The 13,779-nt window shown below is 38.0% G+C and overlaps 1 protein-coding gene across 1 annotated transcript in view; it reads right to left on the bottom strand.

Moving 5' to 3' along the window:
- gmds (GDP-mannose 4,6-dehydratase) overlaps window positions 1-13,779 on the bottom strand; it is a 173,969-nt gene that overhangs the window by 73,193 nt on the left and 86,997 nt on the right. The window lies entirely within an intron of this gene.

Below are 13,779 nucleotides of genomic sequence, written 5' to 3'. Positions count from 1 at the left end.
AGGTTTTCAGGTTACACTGGTAGAACGATAGCTATTGGTAGCTATTTTTGTGAAGGTAAATGTACCATCTTTGGAACTGAGTAGTCACAAATCACACACACAGAATGGGCAAGAGTGGATCAAAACTGGTCAACAGCCATACCCAATTTAAACTGCATGATTATGACTGTGTTTAGGTTGAGACTACATCTAGGCAGTGTATTGTTGGCTAATAGAGGCAGGACTTTGAGGCTCTCCTCAATCTGGTCACCATGTTCTCCATGGAAGAGGCCCTGTCTGAGCAATTTGGGGAGACGGATTCCATCACCATGGCATATGTTGATGAGGTAATTCAGAGGGGTGGACGGGATTAATCGAAAATATCAAAAGTTCTACATATTGTTGAGATTTTGTGACTGACATGTATGATGTTGCATTCTTGACTGGAACAATGTCGTCAGAAAAACAGACTGGGAGGGTGTCCAGACTGTGCACTAATAGACAGCATCGAAGCTTTTGACTAATTTGAATGGGAACCTCAGGGTTTCACATTTGCTTTCTTAGATGATGTGGTTGTATTGGTGCGTCCAGAAAATAACTTTCAACTCCACTACTCTCAACAATTTGTAATCAGGCACAAACAGTACAGTATTTAAAGCATTTATTTCATATATTTCATCTATGTGTTTAAGTTTGCACAAAATCCCAGAAATCCCCTAAAAAGGGGTCTCAGTCTGTTGTATATTATTAATTACATAATTAATAGACTTGATTCAAAAGGCCCAATATAAATCATTTGGTTACTGACAGGCCTTTACAGGACTTGATTAAAAGCTGTTGAATATATTTACTCTTTAAACCATGTGTTGGAGGAGGGACAGTTCTAAAACATGTAGACTTGTATTGAGTACTATTAGAGGCCATATCATAATTGTTGCAGATGATTTCCACAAATTCACTAATGAAGTACAGAACACTGCAATCTTTCCATTGATTTACATTGATGATTTTGATTATTTTTATATCTCATCTGGGGTTTCTGGAAGACCAGCAGGGAGTAAACTGAGTTTGAAAGAAAAACAAAAACTGCTACTTTTATTTGGATGTTTTAAATTTTATCTTTTAGGGGACATTTTAATTGGAGCTTAGGGTAAAACTCTAGCATATTTGAATGGTATGTGTACTTTTCCTGCTAAATACATCAATTCATTCTGCCAGCCATTGTAAAGACGATTTGTAGCTCTGTAATTGGAAGACTACTCTCTCTGCATAGAGATACCATAACCAGAATTATATTTATTAGCATAACTTCTCAAACATGTAGCATATGCCAACAGCAGGGGTTTATAAATGCTGAAAAGAATCTGAGATCAATCTCTTAGAATGGAAAAAACTCAAATATTCTTTCCTTTTTTAAAGGACTAGACGTGTTCTGTCCCTTCGTTGTGTTTAAAGATAGAAAGTGAAACTACAAAAATGTGACCACACAAAAGACGAAATGTTAAGTTTCTCTGCACAATATATTTATGTTAGCAGTTTTCTTGTAAAGACGGCCAAACAAGGCAAACAGGTTCAGATGTTTCCATCGCCCTTGTTCATACCTAGCACAGAACAGAGTCTGAGGAATTATCAGGACACAAAAATAGCCTCTTACAGTATACTCAGACACAAGTACAACATAATTTGGAGCTTGACATCCAGCTGAAAATACAACAGTTATCACACATTGCTAAAGATGTAATTAACTTTAAGTGGATGAGATTTACCAGTGAAGCAAATTAATTAGGACAGAAGTATTGTTGTATACTATCTAAAACATAGATATATTCTTCTCTAGAAAATGTAATGCTTGTTTTCCTCTGACACAGAAAGCATTGCGGTTAAGGGCACACATTAGGTTGGAGCAGTTTACCTGCATTTTCATGACAGACAAAACACCCCTGCTAACCTCTTGGTGCAAGAAACCATTACACACCTCAGGAGTCTAGTGGAGTCTATGGCAACACAGGTCAAGGTTGCAATGACATCAAAAAAGACAAACAGTTTTTCACGGGGCTCATAAGGTCTTAAGATGTATAGTCTCTTCCGAAATTTTGGGGTTTTCCAACAGTTTCATCCAATAAGAGATGCTTAGGGTTAAACACCTCAAAAGGGAACATTTGAAAAGCACTTGCAGCGAGTGAAGGTTGTTCTTCACAGTGACAAATAGAAGGAACCCTTTGGCGAACAAAGGGTTCCTCTTTCCTTCCATCCTCTATTCCATCATGCCATTTCCTATGAACAGGGCACCAAGATTCCTGAACAGTCACAGATTTTGGGAGTTACAGTGAGTCTATTGCTAATATATGAATTTATTAATAATTTTTTTTGCATATTATTTTGAAATTATTTTATTAATTTAAAATTCAAAATCTCCTGAGATAAAATGTATTTTTCAAGAAAGACCTGCACAAGAGGCACACCAGTGTACAGGATATACAAAACAGAATACTTAACAGGTACAAAGTATTAGAACATAAAACTTAAACCAAATTATTATTAATGTTATTATTATTGTTGTTATTTACAAGAGAAGATAACAAATATTAAAATTAAAATTTTATTAAAATAGTTTGAAAAAGAGGTTTAGAAATAGCAATTACACTCTTCAGTTAATCAGGTTTTAAGTAGAATTTTAAATAAATATTTTAAACATTTAAAAACAGAAAAAACATTATACTGTTATTGTAATAATGGTTATGATATTAAAGCAGCTTAACTCTACTGCCTTGTAATGGTTTTCCTTTATTTTGCATCATTATTTGGATTATAAATATCAGGACAACAAATGGCTTTTATCCAGAATTCCACATTGCACTACTACAAATCTTTCCAAAGACAACCAAAGAGTTCTCAATTTTTTTCCCACTGATTCTCAATATTTTCAGGAGTTTCTATAGGCTCCTTCTTCAAAGATTCCAAATCTTCAAGGATCTGTGGGAACTTTGAGACTGTTCATTAAACAGGGGATCATCACTAACAAGCAAAATCAGGACCATGTGGAGAACAGGGAGCCTCCCTGCCCTCTGCCCTTCCAATATTGTTAGATGAACATCAGAAAGGATGGGCTGACAAGACACACATGTCTACATGGGGATGTACAAGCAGCAATATCTTTAGGTGAGGGCTTTGCACATCTTTCAGACTAAGATTCTGAATATGTCAGAAAATTTTCAATGTTCAGTTAGCATTCACATATACTCAAGTTTGAGCATAAAGACAACTTTGAAAATATCTGACATTTAGTTTTTTGGAACATAAATCTGGATGATGTCTACTAAAGAGGAACCAAAGCTGCCTTGGAATACCTGCTACTTTTCCAGTACGCGTTAGGCTACCACACAGCACCACAGAGAAAATAAGCCCTGCCAGCCCAGCGCATACCTTCGGCCTACTTCTTATTGGAAAACTGGGATATCATACAGAGGAAATGCCTGGCATATTCCCAGAACAAAAGGAGCAATCTAGACATTGGGGGCAAGGAGGAAAATATATTGAGTTAAAATTAAAGACATTTTTGTCATATTCAATCTGCAAAGTCAAAAATCAGAATCAGATGAGGTTATAGAGGCCAGGGGATACATTCAGACTAGTTTTGATGAAGCTCCAAGCAGGTTAGACACATATGTGAGTGTGTAAGTTTGAGAAGTGTTGTGACGTGTGAGTGGTGTTGACATTAAGTGGCTGACATCAGATCCAGTCTTCGCAGCCTAGTCCACTCGCGTGCCTCCCTATATGTGTGTGTGCATGTGTGCACGATTTTACGAATGCTTTCCAGAGTGTGCACCTGTGTCATATAAATCCGGCAAGAGCTTGCTCCCGTAGCAGGGCTACATTTCCAATAACAGTTACAGAGAAGGCTGCAGGCGATGGGTGGAGAAAAAGCTACTGTATGTTGCTGTAATAGAGCACAGCTGTGAGTGGATAAGGGTGTCGTGTCATGTGCACATGAATTAAGGCCAGAAGAGGTTCCCCACTGATGAGCAGGTTTATGAGGAGAAAGAGAGCATTTAAGTGTCTTGACATTTTCTTTGATAAACCGTTGAACTGTTTCAAAGTGTAATAAGTGTTTGGAGAAAGACCAAATTTTATGGATTAAACATAATAAATAGGGTTTATTTTTACTTTTCCAGAACAAATAACAACCATCTGCTAAAATACTCAAAGAATGGACCTCTGTTGCTCCACTCATTACAGTTACTCCCCTTCCCTTACTTTCATTACTGAAAGAACTTTGATACACCATCCAAAAATAACAGCTAACCTATGTAACACATGAAAAGTCCATATTTTAACAATGGACATTTGTATTCCTCAAAGAGCACTGTATTGTATTCCATTTGCCTGTCCAAGTTTGCCATTCCACATTAGGTAAATGTACAGTTATCAGTATCAGCATAAAACAAATACAAAATTTTACAGGTTCAGGTTTTATTTAAGTCTAACCCAAGTTAAAAAAAACACAATGAACTCCAAATCTTAATATATTTTTTAAAGTCAATGAAGCGAAATACAAAAGCCATAAGAGGAGAACAACTCTCCTAGGCTCTGATCAAAATATCTCAGGCAGGTGGAGTTTTGCACTTGACAGTCCTGCAGTGTTACTCCAATCATTACCTCCTATGGCTTCTCCTGCTGACCTTGAAACTGAAGATAATCTTAAATGCCACATTATAACAGGAGTGACTTAAGGGTATCTTCTATTTAGATATATTCTACAGCCTGTTATTAAATGACCCCAATTTACACAATGGCATGTGATTCTGTCTCCTAGTGGTCGTCCATTGAGTCCTCTGCTCTTTGCTGTAATGCACAATCCTAACCTGGCTCGCTTCAATCCTCCACTTAGGAAGTAGAAGTGAAATCAGCATCGGTTTCATGGATTACCTTCAAATGAAAACTACGAAAAGCGAAACTGCCCTGTAATGGTGGAGTCGACATAGTAACGAGAAATGGGCTCAAGGTGCCTGCTGGTTTACTTTTGGAAAATGAGAAGGATGTTGTTACATTCATATTAAAGGAATAAAAACAAATACCAGGTGTGGGGAAAAGATAATAAGAAGAGAAACAAAGAAATATGAGAAACCCTTCACCATCTCAGCCCAGCAGCAGGCTGTGTGAGGGCCCAGGACGCCTCTCTGTGTTTTAACTCTGGTTCTTCTTCTCTCCTGGGAAATAAAAACATTCTTGTTTTCCTTCCAAATGAGCATTCTGGGGGCAGCCAGATGTGCAAGAGAGGAGCTGGAGGAGGTTCCTCTCTTCTGAGACTGAACCAAGAGGGTTGGGCAAGGGGACCTCCAACACCAGCTCCTCTCCTCTTGGAGGAGCAGCCCGCAACCTCGCCTTTCACCTCTGAACCCTCACCCCTGACCTGTGGGGATGCAGATGGAAGTGGGTCTGTGAAAGCCTAAAAGAATGTAAACAGCCAATCGCCACATACAGAGCAATTTTCAGTAGTAATGCCTTGGCCATATTGGAACAAAGCCGAGCAGATGATGCAGACCGTTTTTTATTAAATCTTAACTTTATTTGCAAATATGAATTACTTATCCATACATGTCGAGAAAGAGGAGGAGGCCCTCCCCTCTTCTTTTCTTGGCCTTCTTCCCTCCCTGAGGTGATTTGGAGAATTGCGTCAACCATCTATTTCAGCCTGCTGAGCACCGAGGAAGATACATCAATTCTTCTGGGACATTTTGAGAGACCACCGGCTAACATAGAAAGGATATCATGGAGGAAGAGTAGGAGGAGGACATGGGTTCGAGCCCTGAACCATGGGTGGAGCGACAGAGGGCTGGAGGGAGGGAAAGATGCAGACAGATAAGAAGGTGAGGGAGATTAGAAAGGAAAGGAAGACGGGAGGGAGAAGGTATGAGGTGTTAGGAAATACAAGATGAAACAAGGGTGAGGGAGTGGTACGAGGTAAAAGAAGAACAGAGAGGTGGAGAATGTAGAAGTGGAAGGATTGAGGAAGCCTTGAGGGAAAAAAAGCCAAATACAGAACGTCCAAATGTCGAGGAATGTAATTTCCATTTCTCTGTCTCCTAATGTTTCATGTAAAGATTTGGTCTCCTCCTTCTTTAGTAAGCAAATGTTCCATTTTGTTGGCTAGGTGCAACTGCAACTAACTTTAGGAAGGATTAACTGGGATGCTAAAATGAGAAAGTACAAACAATTTCTAATTGCTTTATAATTTCTGTACCAGTCAATTTTAGTTAAATTATTGTGCATCAACATTAAAAGCATGCGTTGAAGTGCAAAAGTTGGAAAAGTAAGAGCAAAATAACTAGCATAAGGCCTAAAGAGATGTATAACATCAGAAAGCACAATCAACGTCTATAAGAGGTAGCAGCTAGGAAGTTCTGCGAAAATCTAACACAAAACTAGGGCTGCAAAATATCAAGAAAACATGCAATTATACTGATGAATAAACACATGCTTAACTAAATGACACAGAATTCTTTCTAAGTTGGCTTCAATGTAAATTGAGTGTCCAGATACTTAGTAATCTGTACACATATTGGAAAAAAAAAATTAAAGGAGCAATATTATGTATTTTCCAGGCACAAAGCGCTATTTTATAGAACAACAAAATAACTACATTATCTTCAGCTATTATAATAATGTTCTGTAGATCAAACACACAAAAAATTGGAGTTTGATGCCTTGAAATTAGACTTTGTCTCTTAAAGAAGTTCCTGCCTTTTCAGTTAATTTGCCTTCAGCACGTCATTATAACAATGCCTTTCCACATTTACAACCCTTCACCACCCCCAAGGGGATATTTCTCATAAATTTAATTGCTGATATAAAACATTCCCAAGGATAGTGCTGATTAAGTTCTCTAGAGCGTGTGTGTAAAACCCCATGTCACACTCAAGGCCCAGGTGCCAAATCCGGCCCACTATTTATGTGGTCCTCTAGAGTCTACAGTGACTAGAATCTTCAAATTAAGAGTGATGTGCTTAAAAATTATTTTAGGAATCAGACCAAAGATGTTTTATATGTGATCTGCCAAAATTCATCAATGTGAAATGGTGTTGATATAATTTAACTTTAAGAATTACAAATTTTAAGTATACAGTTCTTAAAGGTCAACACAAATCTAGCCATTTACCTCAAGTTATTTTGAATTTACTCTATGCCAGCCAGTGGAAATTAAGCGGAACCCCCCTCCCCCAGAAATATGAACCAGAAATATGAACAAATCATTTTTAATGAAAAACCAACTATACAGTCATAGTAAAACAAAACAAAACAACCCCCCCCCCCACACACTTATTTAAGCTGTACAGTTTGAGGTAAAACCATGTTAAATACAACAAAAAACTCAGTAGTACTGAACCCAGAGACAGGTGTCAAACTTTCACTATAGTGTGTAGTTCATGCTCACACTGAATGGTCTCACTCCTCAAACAAACATTCAGTCTCAACCCGTGAGCTATACCTATAGCCTGCAGACCTAACTTCCTTTCTTTTCACAACCTCTCACACGAAGAGTAAAACTGTTGAGAGCCAGATAGCCAACATGGCATTCTTCTCGACAGGAAGTGGCTCTTTTCTCTGCACTCCCAGACCTGGTATGCTAGGAAATCTATGCACTGCCCTCATAAAAGCCCTCACTTCCTGTCTATACAGGAAAAAGTCACTAGTTCGCTAGATCCTGATACCCTCCAGGTTCTGGGCTGCCTGTGATATTGTTCTGCCAATCAAAGCATGTTTATCAATGAAAACAAGCACAGGAATGTGGCCTTATCTGTAAGTCATTTGTTGTCTGAGGGAGAGTGCTGAGATTGAATCACGTTGTGCGACAAATGCAGCGTACGGCAATAAAAATACATATTGAACCTGAACTGTTTGGTCCCATGATTGCAAAATCTGCCTTCTTTGAATACAAATGATGTTGAAACGAGGACACACCTGCTTTTCTTTATACAGTAATCTCAACTACTGGGTGTAGAGACCTGAAGTTGCTTTTTCTATTGTTTCTTTTTTTAATCAAACTCATTCAACCTCATCTGCTTTTTTTCCCCAAGATTAGTCTTATGTCATCAAGATGAGAAAAGACACTAAAGCAAGATTTGTTCTCCTCTTATCTCATTGATCTCTAAAGTTCTTCTCCTCAACTACTTTTGAGCATCTCCCACACAGGAGGTGCTAATCTGTCTATGGTTATAAACTGGTTGGATGGTTGACAGCTTTGTTTCCTCTTCAGGTGAAATATGCCCTTTCCCTTCAAATCAATTACCCCTCCTCCTCTCTCCCAGCTGCCAGAGTCTTACATACGGGCTGAACCTGGAGCCTGGGATTACGGCAACATTTGACCTCCCACCTTCGACCCACAAAGTCAACCTTGTACGCCATTAAACTGCCTCTCTCCAGCTATTACCCAATCTGATGACTCACTTAAGGGGGATTCCAGGTAACACGAGAACAAGATGGCAGCTCTACCTGATGTAATAGGCCCGCTTGAAAATTGTCAAAAATTTGAGGAAAAAAGGGGATTTGGTGAGCAAGAACTGCTGAAAACACCAACATCTGGATCTCAATTAAGATCCATCTGAACACAAAAAACAAGAACCAAATCCACAACATAAAACAGTTTTCAATATAAAAACTAAAAATAGTTTGGCCTAAAGCTTTCTGTTGGCTATATCAGCATGGTTTGACCAGTGCAAATCATAGTGGTAAAAGCCAAAGGGAGGCAGTCTCAAGGAGATATATGGGAATGCATCAAGAACACAGTGCACCCCTAATTTTGCATAGTGAGTTTGTGGTGATCAATTAGTGGGGTGGAAGAGGATGTATGTGTTCTTCGTGAGGCACCCAAGAGCCTGAGAAGAGCAGTGTGAAACTTGAAACTTAACCATGTAGTGTGGCCTACATGAAAAGTGCAATGTAGTCAGAGTTTAAAAAACAACTAGCCATCGCATTAAATAAAAGGATAGAGTCTCAGCAGATTGCTAAAATGAACATTTTAAAATCTTAAGTGTCATGATCAGCCACCGTGTTCCCTGTTTAACAGGGCTCCCAAGCGGAAAAGATTCACACATACCTCAAAATTGTGTAAATAAGCTGGTTGCCAAAGGGAGAGATGGAAGTTTTATGTTTATCAGGCTAAAGTTCAAATGTGAAATATATTTATCATGTTGTCCTAAAAATGCTTTGGCATCGTATTTAGCATCACCAAGGCTACAGAGTAAGAAGACCAATATAGGCAGCAGCTCATAGGTTTAATATATCACAAAACCAACATTAGGTTTCGACATTTTAGTGTGACTCAAAAATAAATGTAGGATTTTGAGTGCTTCACGCCTAAGTGCACTCAAAATGTTACACAGATGGCTGTGTTTCCCTTCTCATCTGAAACTGATCCATAGTTTCCATTTTAAAGTTCCTCTGTGAAACTTCTAGAAGGGCAAAGGTTTATTTGTCAAGGGCTATTTTATGAAGGACAAATAAAAGATATTCAAGTTACTTTTCTAAGTAACTTAGAAAAGTAAGTTTGAGAAAGTTTCCAAAACCTTTCTAAAAAGGGTAAGAAAAAACATATACAACTAAGAGCAAGAAAAAATAAACACGGTAAGTGTAAAGTTAAAAAAATAAATAAATAAAAAGAGAAGATAAAGAGATCAAAACAAAGCCAGCTCTCCACCTGGCCTCTCCATGTTATTACATTATTATCATTATTCAGTGGTAATGGGTAAAAGTTGAAACAAACACTGGTGCACCTGTTAATTCCACCCCCAGGCAAGTGGGCCCAACCATTTCCTGTGGCCTTTAGGGAGGGGGGAGCAGGATGGGCAAGCAGAACCAGATGATAAGAGCGTTTAGAGATTGCTGTGAGGCAGCAGTAGTGGGTGTGCAGCTCGGTGTGTATCGGTCAGCAGAGTGGTGGATTCAGACAGCAAAGGTCAGGGTGAAGGGGCACACCCAGTAGGACACAAGGAGGCTGGTAAGAGGGAAGTAAGGTGGGGCTGAGAACGGGGCCTGAACCCATCAAGTAAATCTTTTCCATACGTAGAGCATATTAAATCCAGACATAAGATCCTTGAAAACAAAGACTACATTTTACACATTATTGGTAATTAATATAATTTAGAGCTATGCAGAAGAATCAAGTTATGTTAGCACCTAGAGTTTCAAGAATGTTATTGATTTTTTTTTATTTGTAATTCTTAAATGCATTCATTCTTTGTTTTGTACCTCGGACTGGTTTACAGTATGTTTGGAATATGTGTTTTCATAGCGGAAAATATTGGAAATAATTAGCAAATTTTATATTCACAGTTCAAATTGATGTTAACTAAGCAATTATTTTCACCAAAAATAAACATCATAACTATTGTATGTCTACCACAATTACTGCAAGGATGAAAAGGCTTTCTTCACTACCAGAAGGAAAACCATCAAGAATAACAAGCTTCTCCCTTCTGCATTTATATTGAATACAACTGACATTAATTTACTGGAAGAAACAGAACACAGTGTAATTTTTTTATGTTTTTATTTATCTAGCTTTATCAGGAACTAGAAGTTAATTTTAACATTTTCACCGTATGCTACTAAAAAGCAGTGTTGTATAGTAACGAAGTAAAAATACTTCACTACTTTACTTAAGTATATTTTGGAGTACTTCATACTTTCCTCAAGTATGAAAATTTGTGATGACTTTCACTTTTACTTCACTATATTTCCGAACTTAATTGCGTACTTTTACTCCGATACATTTTCAATGTGTGGTTTAGTTACTCGTTACAAAAAAGCGAGAGAGAGAAACGCAAGTGTTTTGACCCCACCTACTGATTAGCAAGTAGCAAGTAGGCTACCGAACAAAGTCGGTAGCCTACTTGCCTGGGCTTGTTCATCACCTCCAATAGGATACACCTGTTTCGCTTCTCCCATTAAACACAAAGCAAGTCTCGTAATCAGCAGCAGTCACATGGAGGAGGAGACGGAGACCACAACGACTGCAACTACGTCGGACACAGCTCCAGGGGAACCACCAGCTGGTGATGAGAGCCCATGGCCTTATTTAAACACAATATACTCTTTCATGGGTGTTAAAGATTCTTTGTACCGCATGCAGTGTACGTTATTCCTGCCCAAAGATGTGGAAATTCTATCTTACAAAAACTCCCCGTCCAACTTGAAGAAACACATTGAGGTAACGTCTTATGAAATGGTTATAATCCTGCTGTTTCAGTAACTATAGCTTGGTCACTAGACACTACTGTATTGTGAAACGTTGACCATAAATGAACTTTGTTTGGCATTGTTTCAGTTCCACACGTGGTGTATTTAGCTTAGGCCTAATGTTGACTGTAGCAGGCTACCTAGACTCCTCTGTTCAAGGGGGGACAGAAGCCATAGCGATAGCAATTTAGACTAAATTTAACGAATATAGGAAAGGCATGCAAGTTCAAAACCAGGTTTACAGATGCCAATAAGCTGCATTTCCCTCCCAATTCTTCTTTTCTTTTGCATAATGACCAGTTGTGTGCACCACCTACTGACTGTAGGATTGACTGATTCACTGATTTGTGAAGTAGAGTAATCGTAACAGATCTTTTTCTTCATGTTGGCCGCATTTTCTGTACTATTTATTTTTCTCATTTTCAGCACTGACCTTACTTGAAGGGAAAACTTAAGGCTTACAAAAACTTTGTATTTTCTGTCCTGGAGGGCATACTAAGAAGCTGGTTCAGTTGTAAAGCAGGTTAAGTTAACCTTGTGCTATAGGTAAAGCACCTAATTTTCTTAACTAAATGATGCCTGCAGGTATATCTATTAGCAGGTTTAATTTTGCCTGCACTTGGTTGGGTACATTATTTTAAGTGTATTTGACAAGTTTACCAAAATATAAAAAATGTCATTCAAACTGCATTTGCTTTGTTTTACTTTTTACTTGTACTTTTCATTACATTACTTGAGTACATCCATTTTTACAGCAATTTCCATACTTAAGTACAAGAAGTTTCAGATACTTTAAGACTTTAACTCAAGTAACATTTCAGTCAGTGACTTGGACTTTTACCAAAGTCATATTTTGGAGAGGTACTTATACTTTTACTTGACTCTGAGATTTCAGTACTTTATACAACACTGCTAAAAAGGTTTTAACGAAAGGCAATTTTCATACATATCTCTGAGGTCTGAACAAGCAAATGTATGGAGGTAGAAGCAACTAGACCTTTATCTAAACCAGAGATCCACCTTTAATATCAGGTAATCAGATTTGTATTTGTAGCTTGTAGGGAGAAAACCTAAGTGTTACAACAAACTGGAAAGTGTTTTATCCTCTAATAAATAATGAGCACAGTATATGCCCTGAATGCCCATTTATCAGCTTTTTTGGCCGCACACACCTGAAAATGGAGTTTGGGGAGATGCAATCTCTGTTTGCCCCATATTTGTCTTCCATTTTTCATGGATAAATGGAAATATAGTCCTGGAAAAGAAAAACAGGAATATAAGTTTTAGGTGATTCAATAAGATTTAAATTGCTAAATCCTTTTTTTTTTTAAATTCAGTGTTATAATAAATGATCAGGGTTTAAATACAACTCCATTTGGCCAAATGGTAAAATTTCTGTCACTGAACCACCTGAGTTACTCCTGTGATCTTATCATTCATAACCCTATTTATAAGTTATGTGTTGTCCACAGAGTATTATAAATGTAATTGTGTATTAAAACAGGCATAGATTTTAACCAATGCATTATTTTCTAAATGCATTTCAGGCTTTAAAATAAGATTCAAATCTTGTCTTCAAGTGAAATATTCTCTCTCTCCATCTCCCCAGCTGCATTTGTGTAAAAACATGATTTTTTACATCATCATCCTCCACCCTACTCTCTTTCTCCTTTTCTCTTCTCCCCCCTTGCTGTTTTGTGCTGAGGGGAATTAGAAAGCATAACAAGTCGAGAGGTTCACTGTCATGGAACACCCAGGTTGCTACTTTTATTCCCTCCCTTCTCTCTCTGCTCCACCTCCTTAGGGTGGCCACCTCAAACAGGAGGCCCTTTCTTCTCCTAGGGCCAGGTTCTAGGAGTATCCAGTTCAGCAGCATGCTAGTGAAGCTTAGGATCAGCCGGTCAGCCAGAGAGAATATTGAGGCAATAAATCCCACAATGACAGTGAAGGAGAATGGACAAAAACCAAAGATGATAGAGAGAGAATTGAAAGAAAAAACAGGAATAAAATAGGCTACAGCAATGAATCCCAGCATATGTTCGCAACGGGAAGTTGGGCTAGATGACTTTAACCTTAAAGAGCTCACATTATGACAATATTCACAATTTCAGAAACACATGCAATGCCCAAGCTACTAATTCAATTCCCAATATAACATAAATTCCGAGTAATTTAAATGTTTCCTTCTTTTCCTTTATCATTCTACAAGATTTCTGTCAGGACAAAACATTGCATATTCAGGAAAAATGGAAAAATTTTGCCAGCCCTAAGGAATAGGGAGTTGCAATCAGAGCAGTTTGTGTACTTAAGATCTTCTACTTATTTCACATTGAAAAATCAGCTGTGATTGCAATACCTTCAAGTCACCTGAGTGAACTCAGTGACACATGAACTCATTTATCTTCACATCTCACGACATTTCCAAAACAAATAGAAGCACTGATTAACTTGAGCTCCTTTCTGTTTAAAAACTTCATTTTGACATTAACTTCTACTTCAAAAGCGTGATCATATCACTTCCACCGTCTGAGTGACCTGCTTCAGCACTCATTAATCACCTGTAAT

Source organism: Xiphophorus maculatus, chromosome 9, assembly GCF_002775205.1.
Source record: "Xiphophorus maculatus strain JP 163 A chromosome 9, X_maculatus-5.0-male, whole genome shotgun sequence".
Classification (NCBI taxonomy): domain Eukaryota; kingdom Metazoa; phylum Chordata; class Actinopteri; order Cyprinodontiformes; family Poeciliidae; genus Xiphophorus; species Xiphophorus maculatus.
Note: the sequence above shows the minus strand (reverse complement) of the source record. Positions and strands in the feature narration are given on the sequence as shown.